The sequence below is a fragment of the Lithobates pipiens genome, unplaced genomic scaffold, assembly GCF_037356315.1.
Source record: "Lithobates pipiens isolate NorthernLeopardFrog02 unplaced genomic scaffold, aLitPip1_a1.2 Scaffold_24, whole genome shotgun sequence".
Taxonomy (NCBI): Eukaryota; Metazoa; Chordata; class Amphibia; order Anura; family Ranidae; genus Lithobates; species Lithobates pipiens.
The window spans coordinates 17556104-17572846 of NW_027507786.1; positions in this window are offsets into that span (position 1 = coordinate 17556104).

Below are 16743 nucleotides of genomic sequence, written 5' to 3' on the forward strand. Positions count from 1 at the left end.
AAGTAGTGTACACTTTTACCATCTCACACTTTATCACTCACATTTATTGCACCCCCTGTCCCAATAGAGAAAATAAAAGTTAGGCATATACCAGTTAGGCCTATTATCCCTAACTCAAACTGTTCTTCTACTGCCCAATTTTACTCTGCGGTATTCTCTACAGTATATTAATCCTTGTAGTAAAACCCCAACCTGTGCTTCTTGACTTTAGTACATTTCATCCTTGCTTTGCACATTAAAAGTGATAGTAGGCTGAGGAAGAGGTGAGCATGCCTCAAAACACTTTTCTACTGCGCATTCCCAGAATGTGACGTCAGATGAGGGAGTTCCTTGTGTCTGTGGTGGCTCTTTCAGGTCCTGTGCGGAGATTCCACATTGGGATCGGGGGCCCACCTTCCAGGCTGTCCCATGGCTGTGGCCAAAGCTGGAGAAACTTTCCTTGTGAAACTTTTATGTTCCACCATAACTCACAATACCCACCTGTACTTTGTCATCTTTGTGAGTGCAGTTTTATTGTTTAATAAATGTATATTTTGTTATTACTTATTACACTATGGTGTATTTGCACTGTGATTTTCTCTCCTTGTTTGCATGCACCTGCTCCAGTATACCCAGCACCATCACTTACATAGCTAGAGTAGTAGGCTGCCATTTAGTTTTGAGCTGCCCACCTTCATCTTTGTGTAAATTGTTAAAGTGGTTGTAAACCCTGTTACACCAATTGTACCTACAGGTAAGCATATAATAAGGCTTACCTGTAGGTACTGTAAATATCTCCTAAACCTGCTCGGTTTTCGGAGATATTTACCATATACGCTTGCAACAACGTCATCAGCGCATGTGCACTGAAGAAATGGCTCGCCCGTGCCATTTCTTCAGCAGCCGTGCCTTGAGCATTGCACAGGAGTGACGGTGGACCGCTGTCACAGCGTTGATCTAAGGAAAGTATTTTATATTGAGCTATTATGCCTTTGTCTTACAGGATTTTTTTTTTCCTGAGATTACAACCTCTTTAATTTTGTTTACATTGTCACAGTTCACAGTTTATTCTTATTCCATTTTTTTTGTATCTTTATCTTGGTTTTTGGCCTTCTTTCCTTACCAACTGTATTAGGGGCAACTTAGATTGCAAGCTGTGGTCCCTGGGGGTACCCCATGAGTTATTTTCCCTTGATCCTTTTGCACACCAGCAGGGCCGCCATCAGCTATATTATATTTATCAACTATAAGGGGCCCGCCCGGGCCAGAAGAATGCAGGGTGGGTGAAGGGGATCCGTGCTCTGCAGTATAGAAACAATCTCACAGTTTCTGCAGTTCTTGTGTCATTGATTTCAAGCTCTTTACTGCCACCTCTGGCTACTATGTGCATGTGCACCCCTCGTGTGACAGTGATCTGCCTGTACTGTGCTTCTCAGCAACATGTCAGCTGTGTAAAAACGAGCCGGGACCAGGTAGGAAGTAGGGGCAGTGAAGGAAAGGGAGGGGGGCTGTTTGTCTACAGGGAGGGGCCAGAGCCTTTTGTGTGTAGAGATTTGTGTATGTGGGGCTGCCATATATAAAGGTGTGTGTGTGTGTGGGGGGGGGGGGTGACATATATACAGGTGTGTGGGGGGGCCCTGACATATATGCAAGTATGTGTGGGGGGCAGATATATATACAGGTGTGTGGAGGGGTGGCTGACACATATACAGTGTGTGTGGGAGGGGGCGCTGACATTTATACAGGTGTGTGTGGGGGGCGCTGATATATACAGGTGTCTGTGGGGGGGTGGCTGACATATATACAGTTGTGTGTGGGAGTGGCTGAAATATATACAGTTGTGTGAGGGGGCTGACATATATACAGGTTCGTGGGGGGGGGATGCCATATATACAAGTGTGTGTAAATTGGGCTGCCATATATACAGGTGTGTGTGTGTATTTGGGGCTGACATATATACAGGTGTGAGGGGGGCTGACATATATACAGGTGTGTGTGTGTGTATGGGGGGCTGACATATATACAGGTGTGTGTGTGTGTATGGGAGGCTGACATATATACAGGTGTGAGGGGGGCTGACATATATACAGGTGTGGGGGGATGACATGTATACAGGTGTGTGTGTGTATGGGAGGCTGACATATATACAGGTGTGAGGGTGGCTGACATATATACAGGTTTGGGGGAGGACAAATATACAGGTGTGTGTGGGGGTGACATATATACAGGTGTGTGGAGGGGCTGCCATATATACAGGTGTGTGTGTGGGGGGGCTGACATATATACAGGTGTGTGTGTGTGTCGGGGCTGACATATATACAGGTGTGAGGGGGGGGCTGACATATATACAGGTGTGAGGGGGGCTGACATATATACAGGTGTGAGGGGGGCTGACATATATACAGGTTTGGGGAGGACAAATATACAGGTGTGTGGGGGACATATATATACAGGTGTGTGGGGGACATATATATATAGGTGTGTGGAGGGGCTGTCATATATACAGATTTGGGGGGCTGACAAATATACAGGTTTGGGGGGGCTGACAAATATACCGGTGTGAGGGGGAAGACATATATACAGGATTGGTGGGGGGCTGAGTGCATACAGGGGGGGTGGCCGGTGTGCGGATTTGGTAGGATGGCCCATAGGCAATCCCTGGGGAATATTGGTGGTCAGGCCCGGGGGGGGGGGGGGGGGGGGCAGGTCTAAAGCTGTGTAAGGTGCCCAAAAATTTCTGATGGCTGCCCTACACACCAGTACCAGTGTCTCTGTCAGGAATCAGCAGCAGGGATGGCCGGATCTGAATGGCTACACTCAGTAGGCTGCAATCAGACTGGGCAATGCTGCAAAGACACTGGGCAAGGCTGCAATGAGACTGGGCAAGGCTGCAATGAGACTGGGCAAGGCTGCAAAGACACTGGGCAAGGCTGCAATCAGACTGGGCAAGGCTGCAAAGACACCGGGCAATGCTGCAATCAGACTGGGCAAGGCTGCAAAGACACTGGGCAAGGCTGCAATGAGACTGGGAAAGGTTGGGCAAGGCTGCAATGAGACTGGGAAAGGTTGGGCAAGGCTGCAATGAGACTAGGCAAGGCTGTAATGAGACTGGGCAACACTGCAATCAGACTGAGCAAGGCTGCAATAAGACTGGGCAATGCTGCAAAGACACTGGGCAAGGCTGCAGTGAGACCGGGAAAGGTTGGGCAAGGCTGCAATGAGACTGGGCAAGGCTGCAATGAGACTGGCAAAGGCTGCAATGAGACTGGGCAAGGCTGCAATGAGACTGGGAAAGGCTGCAATCAGACTGGGCAATGCTGCAAAGACACTGGGCAAGGCTGCAATGAGACTGGGCAAGGCTGCAATGAGACTGGGCAAGGCTGCAAAGACACCAGGCAATGCTGCAATCAGACTGGGCAAGGCTGCAATCAGACTGGGCAAAGCTGCAGATGGACACTGATAAGGCTGCATTGATGGGCATTTAAATGTAATTTTTTTTTCCTTAAAATTCCCTCCTAAACTTGGGGTGTGTGTCATACGCCGGCGCAGGTCCTACGCCGATAAATACGGTAATTTTCTAGCAAAAAAATACTGATTTTAACTTTGTTAGAAACAAGTGTCAGAAAAAGGTTTAGTCTTTAAGTGGGTTAAACTGACCTCATCTGCACACAGAAGTTTATCCCTTTGATCTAATATCAAAAAGCTACAATGTTTATAGTTAATCTACTAGCCTGGACAATGTTGTGAAAACTTGGCAGGCTGCTCGGGTTTTTTTTTTTCTTTTGACAGCCGAGTGATCAGAGAACTCTCTACACTTGTTACATGAAAGAATCCGGAATTTCTCCATAGAGATCGTGAGGGTTGTTGAATCGAGATCACAATTGTTTAATGATTAATCGTGCAGCTCTAACACTAAGTGACACTTTTTGGGGACCAGTGACACTAATATAGTGATCAGTGCTAAATAAAAAAAAAAGCACTGTGAATGTATAAATGACACTGGCAGGGAAGGGATTAATATCAGGGGCGATCAAAGGGTTAAGTATGCTCCTAGAGGGTGCTTTCTAACTGTGTGGGGGATGGACTGACTGGTGGAAGCAAGACATCTGCGTTCCTGATTAGCAGGAAGGCAAGATCTCTCTCTTCCTGTCTGACAGAACGATGATCTGCCTTTTTTACATAGGCATAGCGCCGTTCTGCCTCTCTTATGAATGATCGCGGGTCGGCATCGCGGACATTGGACCTGCTAATTGGCTCCCGCTGTGTCCAATCACAACAGGGATCACTTTATACCCTGATGAAGTCACGTGGGCGTCACGCTACGCATTGGGACAGACAGATAAACGTATATTAATTGGTTTGCGCAAAAGTTATAGCGTCTACAAAATGGGGGATAGATTTATAGCATTTTTTTTATTATTTTTATTATTTTTAACTTAGTAATAGCGTGGATCTGTGATTTTTATCAGGACTGCGACATTATGGCGGACACGTCAGACACTTTTGACACATTTTTGGGACCATTATCACTTATACAGCGATCAGTGCGATAAAAATGCACTGATTACTGTAGAACTGTCACTGGCAGGGAACGGGTTAACACTAGGGGGCGATCAAGGGCTTAAATGCGTTCCCTGCTACGTGTTTCTAACTGAAGGGGGAGGGGACTGACTAGAGGAAGTGACGGATCGTGGCTCTTAGCTAATAGGAGCACACGATAAATCCAAGGGTGAACGGAGATTCGCTGTCCAAGGGCCTCGGCTATGGAATGCTCTACCAATAAACATCCGCCTGGAAGAAAATCACCTGGCTTTTAGGAAAAAACTCAAGATCTTTCTCTTTTAGCAGATGATCAAAGCTCACCACAGCGCCTAGAGGCGATTCAGTTCGCATTGTGCGCTATACAAGTATTTCATTCATTCATTCATTCATTCACGATCTGTCACTCCTCTCAGAACAGAACAGAGATTTGTCTGCTTACACACACACACGTCCCTGTTCTGCCTCTCGTGTCTGCGTTCGCTCGTGGCTGGCGCGGTCATCGGGACCGTTGGCCATGAGCATCGGCACCCCCCCCCCCCCCCGCTGTGCAGCAGGCATGGGCTCGTGCGCGCGCCTGCTATCCTGATCCGGCGAGCCGACTTATTGCTACGACGGTTCGTGGGATCGTGCCGACCTGCCGCAGTAAAATGATAGCGGCAGGACGGCAATTGGTTACTTTTTTTTTAATTTCACTGATCATCGCTATTTGTTGCAGTAAGATTTTAATGTTTATGTATTTATTCTATTAGTAGCAGCGCAGCGCCAGTCACTTTATATACAGAAATCACGTTATTTTGCACTTAAGAGCTGCCCTGCTGCAGTAAATGTACACGGGGCGGTCCTTAAGTGGTTAATGAAAGCTGCAGATCTACAAAGACTGAAAATAACTTTTGACATTAACATGTTAAAGCTTCTATGAGATTGTAGTGATTGGGATCACGTCTATTCTAATATCAGGTTACGTCTGATTGCTTTCCTGTGTGTGAAGTCTAACACAGCGTTGCTCGAGTTTCAGCTCCTACATTGTATCCTCAGCGTTGATCCCGGCTTTGTCTGCTTTGTCACAGTGTGCGGGATTCCTGTCTCCCAACTTTGTTATTGGGTGCACTTGTTTGAACGAAAAAGGCTTACGATCTAAATGAAATTCCAACCATCTGCAACACAAAACCCCTACTTAGGAAGCAAAGGCGTCTGCGTAGGTTTGGGATGACACCGGTCTGCTGCCGGGGCGCGGTCTTCACCGTACCCGGGGATCCCGGCACACCTAGAGATCAGAGACAAAGCAGACAAAGCCGGGATCAATGCTGAGGATACAATGTAAGAGCTGAAACTCGAGCAATGCAGTGATAGACTTCATAGTAGGGGTTTTGGGTGGCAGAAGGTCGGAATTTAATTTAGATCGTGAGCCTTTCTGTCAAACAGTGCACCCAATGACATGTTAATGTCAAAAGTCATTTTCAGTCTTTGTAGATCTGCAGCTTTTATTAAAATAAAGCCTGGTGATCCTGCCATGGAGGTCCTTACTCATGGGGTGGAAAGATCTGTCAGATGTCTCCTAATTCTTCTCCTGCATTGTCACACATTTTAACTTTTTGGAGATAGGTTCTCTATTACATATGAGGCAGGATACTCACTTCATACACCACATTATAAAAAAAATTCTGGGTATAGTTGGAGAGTCGTAGTATACTCCTCTTAAAAGACTATTGACAGTGAAGACCCCTCCGATTATAACGTCTCCATCCTGATAATACTCATAGTCTTCATACACGGCGGCTGCCTCCGGCACGTAGGTTGATGCCGGTCTTGGGTCTTCGGTGTCAGCGGTACAAGGTGTCACATACAGAAGGATCATACACAATTTTGCAATCTGTGTATGAAATGTCAGTATAAATCTACACAACACAACAACAAGGAGATGAATGGAGGTCACTATAACCCGGTATAACATTATCTGGGAATACACAAGGCTACAGATCACGTCTATGGAATAAAATGGTGTCCTCTTATATAGAGTGCTGTGCAACTGCAATACGGTTACATATAATAATTTTATTTTCTGTTAATATCAGACTTTATTTTTGAATAAAATAAAGAGAAGAAAATAAAAGACAAACATTTGTAGGTGAGTCTATTTTTTAAAATATTATCAGCAGACATTAAAATTAGTTGTTCCTAAACCAGTGTTATCCGAACTCAATAGGAAACAAATGTTAATAAAAACAATAAATGGCCAATTTTCGGCTAATAGGCAATGGATGGTCAAACAATTGCCATGGGGGAGTCTGGGCATTGCCCTGGGGGACATTCTAATTAATGGAACCCCTCCTCACTACTAGTGATTAGGGATGAGCCGAACACCCCCCGGTTCGGTTCGCACCAGAACCTTCGAACGGCACCAAAAATTTGAACAAACTTTAGAACCCTATTAAAGTCTATGGGACTCGAACGTTCGAAAACAAAAGTGCTAATTTTAAAGGCTAATATGCAAGTTATTGTCCTAAGAAGGGTTTGGGGAAAAAACTTTTAAAAATAGCCGTTTTTTTGGGAGCACTGATTTTAATGATGCTTAAAGTGGTTGTAAACCCTTACAAACCACTTTGACCTACAGGTAAGCCTAGATTAAGGCTTACCTGTAGGTCCAAGAAATATCTCCTAAACCTATACGGTTTAGGAGATATTTGCCCCGAAGACAGGCACCGGCCGTAGACAGCGGCGCGCAGGCGCACTGAGCGCGGCATTTCCAACAATGGAGCTGCCGCGCGTGTCGGCTCCCGTGCGCATGCGCAGGAGTGACGTCATCGCGGCTCCGCCGAATGACAGCGGCGGAGCTGCGAGACCTCACCGAAAAGATGGATGCGCCGGACTACAGGGGACAGCGTCGACTTCGCTGGCTCCTGTGTCAGGTAAGTGACACATAATGGGCTACTATGCGAGGCATAGTAGTCCATTATGCTTTGCCTTTGCAGGGAATGAAAGAGGAAGTAAACTCATCAGGGTTTATTTCCTCTTTAAAGTTAAAAAAAAAAGTGAAATATTCCTTTAAATATCGTGCCTGGGGGTGTCTGTAGTATACCTGTGAAGTGGCACGTGCTTCCCATGTTTAGAACAGTCCCAGCACAAAATTACATTTCTAATGGAAAAAAAGTCATTTAAAAATACTTGCGGTTTTAATGTAATGTCTGGTTCCGGTAATACGGATGAAAATCATTGAGAAAAATGGCATGGGTAGCCCCCCCTGACCATTACCAGCCCTTTTGGGTCTTGTACAGATATTAAGGGGAACCCTGTACCCATATTAAAAAAAAGGAAAGACGTGGGGCCCCCAGGCCCTATATACTCCGAACAGCAGTATACAGGCGGTGCAAACAAGAAATGGACTGTGTAGGTTTGTTGTGTTAAGTAGAATCTGTTTGTAATTTTAAACTGGTAAATTTTTAAAGTGTAGCTCCAGTCAAAAAATAAATTTTTAAGCTTTTTGGAAAACATAGGGAAGGGTTATCATCCCTGTATACTTTTTTTTGCCGTCCGTCTTTTTTCATCTCACTTCCTGTTGTCACCTTCCGTTTGCAAGTAGGAGACGTTTGTAAGTTGGATGTTTCAAAGTAGGGGCCTGCCCTATATGCTCTGCAGAAATTTAGACCTAAGGTTTTGGTTTTGCCACAACACTGTAAGCCCTCAAAGTGACTCTTGGTGGGCGCTGGAGCGCCCTGCTGTGAACGATTATATCAAGAATTGTAATTACATGCCATTGTTGAACAGTGGTAGAAAAATTGGGCCTATGGTGGTGGTAGTGGTGCTTGTGCCACAACACTGAAAGTCCTCACAGTTACTCTCGGTGGGCGCTGGAACGGGCCCTGCTTTGAAATATTATATCAAGAATTGTAATTACATACACCTGTTAAACAGGGGCTTAAAAATTGGGCCTTAGGCACTGGTGCCACAACACTGCAACACCTCACAGAAACTCTAGTTGGAGAGCAGGAATTAGCCCTGCTGCAAAGTATTGCATCAAAAATTATAATTACACGCCCCTGTTAAACAGGGGATGAACAATTGGGCTTTAGGCACTGCTGCTGGTGCCACGACACTGCAACCCCTCACAGATACTCTAGTTGGAGTGCAGGAATGAGCCCTGCTGAAAAGTATTGCATCAAAAAGTGTAATTACATGCCCCTGTTAAACAGGGGCTGAAAAATTGGGCCTTAGGCACTGGTGCTACGACACTGCAACCTCTCACAGATACTCTAATTGGAGTGCAGGAATGAGCCCTGCTGCAAAATCTTGCATGAAAAATTGGGCCTTAGCCACTGGTGGTGGCGCCCAGAACCAAAAATGTTCTTCCAAGCTATCAGCAGAGGATCAATGAGGAGGAAGAGGACAGTCAGTCAACATAACAGGATAGTCACTCAGCATCAGCATAGGCAGACTTGAAGGGATGTGACATTTAAAAAAATGTATTTGGTTACATCAGCTTCAGGTGCTTGGTAGCTGGTGGTGATCCAAGACTGATTCATCTTTATGAAGGTCAGTTGATCAACTGAGTCGGTGGACAGGCGCACCCTGTGATCGGTTACAAAGCCTCCGGCAGCACTGAATGTGCGTTCCGAAAGAACGCTGGATGCAGGACAGGCCAGTAGCTCAATTGCATACTGTGCAAGCTCTGGCCAGTGATCCATCCTCAAGACCCAGTAACCCAGAGGATTTTCGGTGGGAAAGGTGTCCAAGTCTAACCTTGCCCCTAAGTATTCCCGCACCGTGTAAATCAGATGCTGACAATGGTTGCTGGAACTGATCATACCTTGGGGCTGCGGAATAAAAAATTGTCTGAACGCATCGGTCAGACGGCCACCTTCTCCACCGCTCCTTCTGTGACTGACCGAAGCCTCAGCAACACGTTGTCTAGGACCAGGACCAGGAATTTTTAACCTCCCAGTCTCTGGGAACGCGCTGCACAGACCTTTCTGCAAGGCCTCTTGGAGATGTCTCATCCTCTGCTCCCTCTGCAATGGCAAGATAAAGTCCGCAACCTTACCCTTGTACTAGCGTAGCCTCTTGAACGCCTACGGAGCACCGCTGGTTCCGAAGACAAAGCACAGGAAGAGGCCATGGAAGAAGAAGAGGGGGTGTAGGAGAGAGTTGTGTCACAACCAATAGTAGCATTTTGGAGGCGTGAAAGATAGGTAACGTCCCTGTCCATGCCTGCTGGACCATGAGTCAGCAGTAATATGCACCTTACCGCTGACCGCCCTGTCCAGCGAGGCAAGGACATTGCCTTCCACATGCCGGTAGAGAGCCAGAATCACCTTCCTTTAGAAAAAGTGGCGTTTGGGGACCTGCCACTGAGGAACCGCACATTCCACAAACTCATGGAAGGGGGCCGAGTCTACCAACTGAAAAGGCAGCAGTTGAAGTGCTAGAAATTTAGCCAAGCTAGTATTCAACCGCTGGGCATGTGGATGGCTGGGAGTGAATTTCTTTCAATGGTCCAGCAGCTGGGGCAGGGAAATTTGCCTGCTACAATAGAACGTTGGTGTACAGCTAGCAGAGTGCCCGGAAGTACTTGGCTATGACACACCTAATTCTACGCCTTCATTCCTCTCAATGCAGGTTTCAGAGAGGACTAAAGGTATAGTGGGGTTGGAGATCCCAGCTGATGAGGAGCAAGGAGAGGTCTGCTTTGTTCTTTGGTGTGGGTCTTTAAGGTACGCTTGCCAACGAACTGCATGACAGGTCAACATATGTCTGGTCAAGCATGTGGTCAAGCATGTGGTGCCCAAGCGGCTGATGTTTTGGCCACGCGACATACGCTTGAGACATATCTTGCAAATAGCAGCGGTGCGATCTGATGCACTCGTCTCAAAAAAGTCCCACACCAAAGAACTTTTGGAATAACGCGCAGAGGCAGCGCCCTGCACAGGCGAAGCTCTGCGATGTGATTCAGTCGGTGTTCTGCCCTTAAGCTGGCCCCTGAAGGGCATCCTGCCTGAGGAAGAGGGAGGCAATTCCCCCCAAAAACACATGGACTCTACTTGCTTACTTTTACCTTCAATAAACAACTATTAAATTCATCAAGTGAGACTTTTTTTGGACATCGGGCACTCCTCTTCAATCACCCAAGTGTAAACCGTGCTAATGCCTCCATTGTCATTATCAGAAAGGTAGCAGCCCTAGACCCCAACAGAGTATATCACCTACCACCTACAATTGGGCAGGGCAGGGGGGCAGAGGACACTACAGTGGGGGTGATCTGAAGGGAGGCAGAAGATACTACTGTGGGAGGTGATGGGAAGGGAAGGGGGGCAGAGGATACTACTGGGAAGGAGTGATGTGAAGCAGGGCAGAGGATACTGATGTGACACACTATGTCTTAATCCATCATTTATTGGGGGGCTTTTCTTTTTATGTCTTTAAAAAGGGTGCTCCCCCCCTCACCTACCACCTATAATTGGGATACAACCCACTGGAAGCAATTCCTTCTCTACCCTTCACACAGTATATTGCCGCCATTAGTCTTGAGCGGCTACAGTCCAGAGCTGTCTTCCACTCATACTTGATACTAAACATGACAGGGATACCTTGTCTTCTCCACAACCTTGACACAATGGTTGTAAGGGTCTGAGGATGGGATGCTTATCAGAATTTGACAGTTCCTTTAAGTTCCCCACCAAAATCATGAAGCCTGGAAGGACAGGAAAGGGGGAGAATCAGTGTATGCCCCTCTCTCCTGAACCATACCAGGCCACATGCCCTCAGTATGACAGGAATACTCTTCCAGGGGGAAACCCTCCTAGCAAAAAACATTGTCTCCATTTTGTTACTGACATGGGCCTCTGGTCCAGGGTCATGGGGGTCTGCAGGGTGTGACACTTATCATAATCCTTCATTTAAAAAATATATATATATATGTTGCACTGACCCCCGAAGAACTGCTGCTGAATTTTGTTTGGGCCTGTACTCTGCTAATGAACCCCCACTGACTAGGCTCAGTTCCCTCGACACAGCTGTGGTGCAATGTGGTGTAAAGCTAACAGTGAGAGATAACCTCAAAATACACAATATGATAACAGTATACCTTGTTATTACCTAAATGTCCTATGTCTCCACCTGCTGTTGAAAACAGGGAACAACACTCCACACCAGTTCACTTAACCAAAAACATATGTTTACTGTAATAATGGTGAATATAATCAGAGAAACTACAATGCCTCACCAACATAGTGCAGCAATGCAGTGATTAACCACAATAATAAGTGTAAATAAACTTGTAGTTGTATATACCTTGAAGGTATGTCCTAAAATGGAACTAGTGCCCACAGTACATAGGCTTGACTCTGGACAACTCTCCCAGTTCCAGGCACACTCCAAGGGCTTAAGTGATATAACAATTGACAATTTCAGTGTATATATAGCACCAGGGAGCTCCCCCTACTTTAGTCAAAATACCAGGTCTTGTAATGCAGAATACAGTCCTTAATCTTCTTTCTTCAGCTAGCTTTGATATTTGCAATAATTTGTAATCCAAAAATGAGATGGCAAATATAACTGTAAATGAGTGTTGTACTTGTTCCTGTAGTGGAAACACCTGAGGTTGCTAGATAATAACACAGGGTTAAGGACACTGTGCAAAATAGGCTTGAGGCCTGTTTAACTTCAGACTTTAGCAAAACCTTCCCTGTAAGACTACAGGTCCCAGCAGTGCTGTGTTGACTGCCTAAGTCAGTGATGGCGAACATGGCACCCCAGATGTTTTGGAACTACATTTCCCATGATGCTCAGGTTACACTGCAGAGTGCATGAGCATCATGGGAAATGTAGTTCCAAAACATCTGGGGTGCCAAGGTTCGCCAACACTGGCCTAAATGTATACAAGTGCATAATAGACAATGGGCAATGGCCCTCTCACCCACTGGATACTGATAAGTGTGTCGCACCGTACCGCTACGCAAGCTGAACCGGGTCCTTCTGGGGCTTCAAGAGGTGTCTCTGGATCCTCATCCGATCCGGTCACTGTGTCTTGCTTCTGCACTCAAAAGGATGGCAACGTCTGTAGATGTTCCGCAGTGGCTGTAGGCCTCGCTCTCCGGAGACCTCCTCAGCAGTCCTCACAGGCAGGCCATGTGTTCCAAAGAGAGCTAAGATGGCCACACGGGGCTCTTTTATAATCTACCCAGCATGCAGTTCTGTCCAAGGTGACCATGGGCAGGTCACCTGGCATTCTGGGTAGACAAAGGTCAAAAAATAGGAACATAAACATTGTCACTTCCTGTGATGCTTTTCAATATTAAAGACAGAAAAGAATCCAAGTCCATTTCTTGTTATTGGCCGCTAGATGGTGCCAAATACTAAGCCATGATAATGTCCATAGACTTACATTGTAATAACATTAACATAGGATCAATAGGCAGAAATGTCAGGGCTACATACTCCCCCTACTTGAAGTCTTTGGTCCCCAAAGATCTCATGATGTAGTATATCAATTGAAAATCACGTTGCAATGCAGATCCTCATGATGAATCACATTCAATTACTTATCTGATCTTATCACTCACTCACTGTGAAGTGCAGCTCCTGGTCCCTGCTACAGAATGTAAACAAAGGGGTGGGTTCCCCGGGGGGATGTCATTCACTAAATATGGGCATGACCCCACAGCACTCACCCGTCAGCCAGGATTCCCGTGAATGGGCCGGGAGTGGATGACTCAATGGTCGTCAGTATGCCATCAGCCATTTCCCTACCTTCAGCCATTTTTCCTACCTTTCCATTTCATCTCCCCACCAACCGGAAGCCCTGAGCAGGAAGGTATTACATTTAGCAAAGATAATAATACTGCTGCTAAATGTAGAACTTCACACAGCAGCTGGAGGTTCGACTCGGCTAAACACCTATTTAGTTCATCCATTTCCTGAACCTCAGAGCTCCCAAAATTCAGTCTGAATCAGGGTTAGGACTGAACCCAGAGCTCATCCCTAATCACTACATATTAGAAAGAATGCATTCTTTCTTGCCCAAATATTATTAATGCCTGGATGCCCAAAACAAACAAAAAAGACTGAAAATGTAAAAAAAAAAAAAAAAAAGAAACAGTTTCCAGAGTTTGTTATAAAATTTTGCAAACAGGTAATTTTTCACCTTCATTAATATGCACTGATGAGGCTTTACTGATGGGCACTGATAGGCATCGCTGGGCGACGTGATTTTCAATTGATATATACGTCATGAGATATTTTTTTTTTTAATTAACCACCTCAATACTGGACATTTACACCCCCTTCCTGCATAGACCAATTTTCCGCTTTCAGTGCTCTCACACTTTGAATGACAATTACTCAGTCATGCAACACTGTACCCATATGAAACTTGCGTCCTTTTTTCCACACAAATAGAACTTTCTTTTAGTGGTATTTAATCACTAGTGGGTTTTTTATTTTTTGTGCTATAAATAATAAAAGACCGTACATTTTTTTTAAAAAAAAGCCATTTTCTTTGTTTCCGTCATAAAATTTAGCCAATTAGTAATTTTTCTTCATATCTTTGGTAAAAAATAACCCAAATTAGTGTATATTATTGAGTCTTTGTGAAAGTTATAGAGACTATGGTGCCAATCACTGAAAACTGATCACATCTGATCACACCTGATGCACTGAAGGCCTCATTTCTTGAGACCCTAACAAGTCAGGAAAGTACAAATACCCCCCAAATGACCCCTTTTTAGAACTTATTAAGTAAGTATCATGGTGAGTTTTTTAAGTTGTAATTTTTTCCCACAATTCTTTGCAAAATGTAGATTTTTTTTATTTTTTTGTACAACATTGTCATAATAACAGGTTATTTCTCTCACAGATCATATGCATACAACAAATTACACCGCAATCTCCTTCTCATACATGACCGGTGTGAGAGGTGGAGAACCCTCTGTGTTTCCATTTAGTGATCACGTGGTAAACAGCCACCGGCCAATGGCTGTTTACCAGCGTCGGTGCCAAGCAGTGTTCCCGGGAACACGCTGCCACCGTCGTGCACGCACAACATGGCCGATCACGTGGTAAACAGCCATGCCCGATGGCTGTTCACCCGCCTCGGTGACGAGCGGTGTCTCCATGACACGCCGCCATCGACAGTACAGGGCTGTGCGCACACACGATCGCGCGCATGCCTTGTTTAAATGGACGGACGTCATATGACGCCCCCTCCCCAGAACAAGAGCTGCGCCGGCTGGCTGTCATATGATGGTCGGCGGGCGGCAAGCGGTTAAGGACTTGTCAAAAACATTGTCAAATTCTGATCAGTGTCACACCCTGCAGACCCCCCATGAGGCATGTGTGCTCAACAAAATGGAGACAAGGTTTTTTGCTAGGAGGGTTTCTCCCTAGAAGAGTATCCCTGTCATGCATGATATTTAAAGCATCAATAAAATCACCGCTCCTTTAAAAAAAGAAAGATTGTTTTAAAACACTTTTATTTTTTTATTTTTTTGCGTTGATACATGTCCCTCAGGGCAGGACCCGGGTCCCCAAATACTTTATTATGCCAATAACTTGCCTATAAGCCTCTAAAATGAGGTTCCCATGTTTGCTAGAACTTTTTGTCTGTTCTACTTTGAACCGAACCGGGGGGGGGGGGGGGGGTGTGTTTCGGCCAATCCCTATTAGGCATGACCAATAATTGTAATAACTAACATCTCCCCCTTTTTTTTATATTTTTACACAGGACCCTTATGGTCTTAAGAAATAATAATATCCCTCATATAGAATTGTTCCCCAGTAAGTATCTCCACATTCAGTGCTTTCCATATATATATATATTTTCCCCACATAGCTTTATTTTAGTTGCATAATTGTTTAATTGTCTTTATTTTACTAGTTTCATTCATGTTTTATTATTATTATTATTATTATTATTATTATTATTAATTTTAACATCTGTATATACTGTGATTCACCCATGACATTTTCCTATATACCATATAGCACTCGTATTTGTATCCTGTCCGCCCGCTTGCCAGCGGTGTGTCTAGTGCCGAGAAGGTTGCTGGCTGCAGAAGGGCGGTGGCTGCCCTCCCCCATTGGCCCACCTGCCTGCCCAGCTCTATTTAGTCACATCAAAGATGTTTCGATGCTACTGCCTGACGAAGGAGCATGCATACTCCGAACTTGTGCATGGACTAAGCCTCCCTCGCATAGAAACTTCCTGCTGACGGCTTCCCTCCTGCGTCTCCTCCATCCAGCCTGGGACACCGGTGCCGCCCCATACGAGGACACCGCACCCTCCAGCTGCCGCCCCGTACGAGGACACCGCACCCTCTAGCTGCCACCCCGTACGAGGACACCGCACCCTCCAGCTGCCGCCCCGTACGAGGACACCGCACCCTCCAGCTGCCGCCCCGTACGAGGACACCGCACCCTCTAGCTGCCACCCCGTACGAGGACACCGCACCCTCCAGCTGCCGCCCCGTACGAGGACACCAGACCCTCCAGGTGCCGCCCCGTACGAGGACACCACACCCTCCAGCTGTCGCCCCGTACGAGGACACCGCACCCTCCAGCTGCCGCCCCGTACGAGGACACCGCACCCTCCAGCTCCCGCCCCGTACGAGGACACTGCACCCTCCAGCTGCCGCCCCATACAAGGACGACGCACCCTCCAGCTGCCGCCCCGTACGAGGACACCGCACCCTCCAGCTGCCGCCCCGTACGAGGACACCGCACCCTCCAGCTGCCGCCCCGTATGAGGACACCGCACCCTCAAGCTGTCGCCCCGTACGAGGACACCGCACCCTCCAGCTGCCACCCCGTATGAGGACACCGCACCCTCCAGCTGCCGCCCTGTATGAGGACACCGCACCCTCAAGCTGCCGCCCCGTACGAGGACACCGCACCCTCCAGCTGCCGCCCCGAATCTCTGCTATTACTTGGCTGACAGTTACAGTGTGCCTAGAATCACCATTGTCTAATAAGTGCATTACCTTTATATAAACTTGTTTTCTGATATTGCCACACCCCCGATTGGTGCTGCTCCTTTCTCCTTGTGTCTCATTACCTACAGAGTTTCCTCTGCCCTTCAGCGGGCTGCCTTTCCAATGTGTGCACAAGGATCCCTGTCAGTGGCGGCTGGTGCTCCATCGGTAGGGATGCCCGCAGATGCACCCGACCCCCATCACTCCAGCCCTCACCGCACACCATACCCACGCCCCTCCAGTCACCAGCCCATTCACCCTGTGC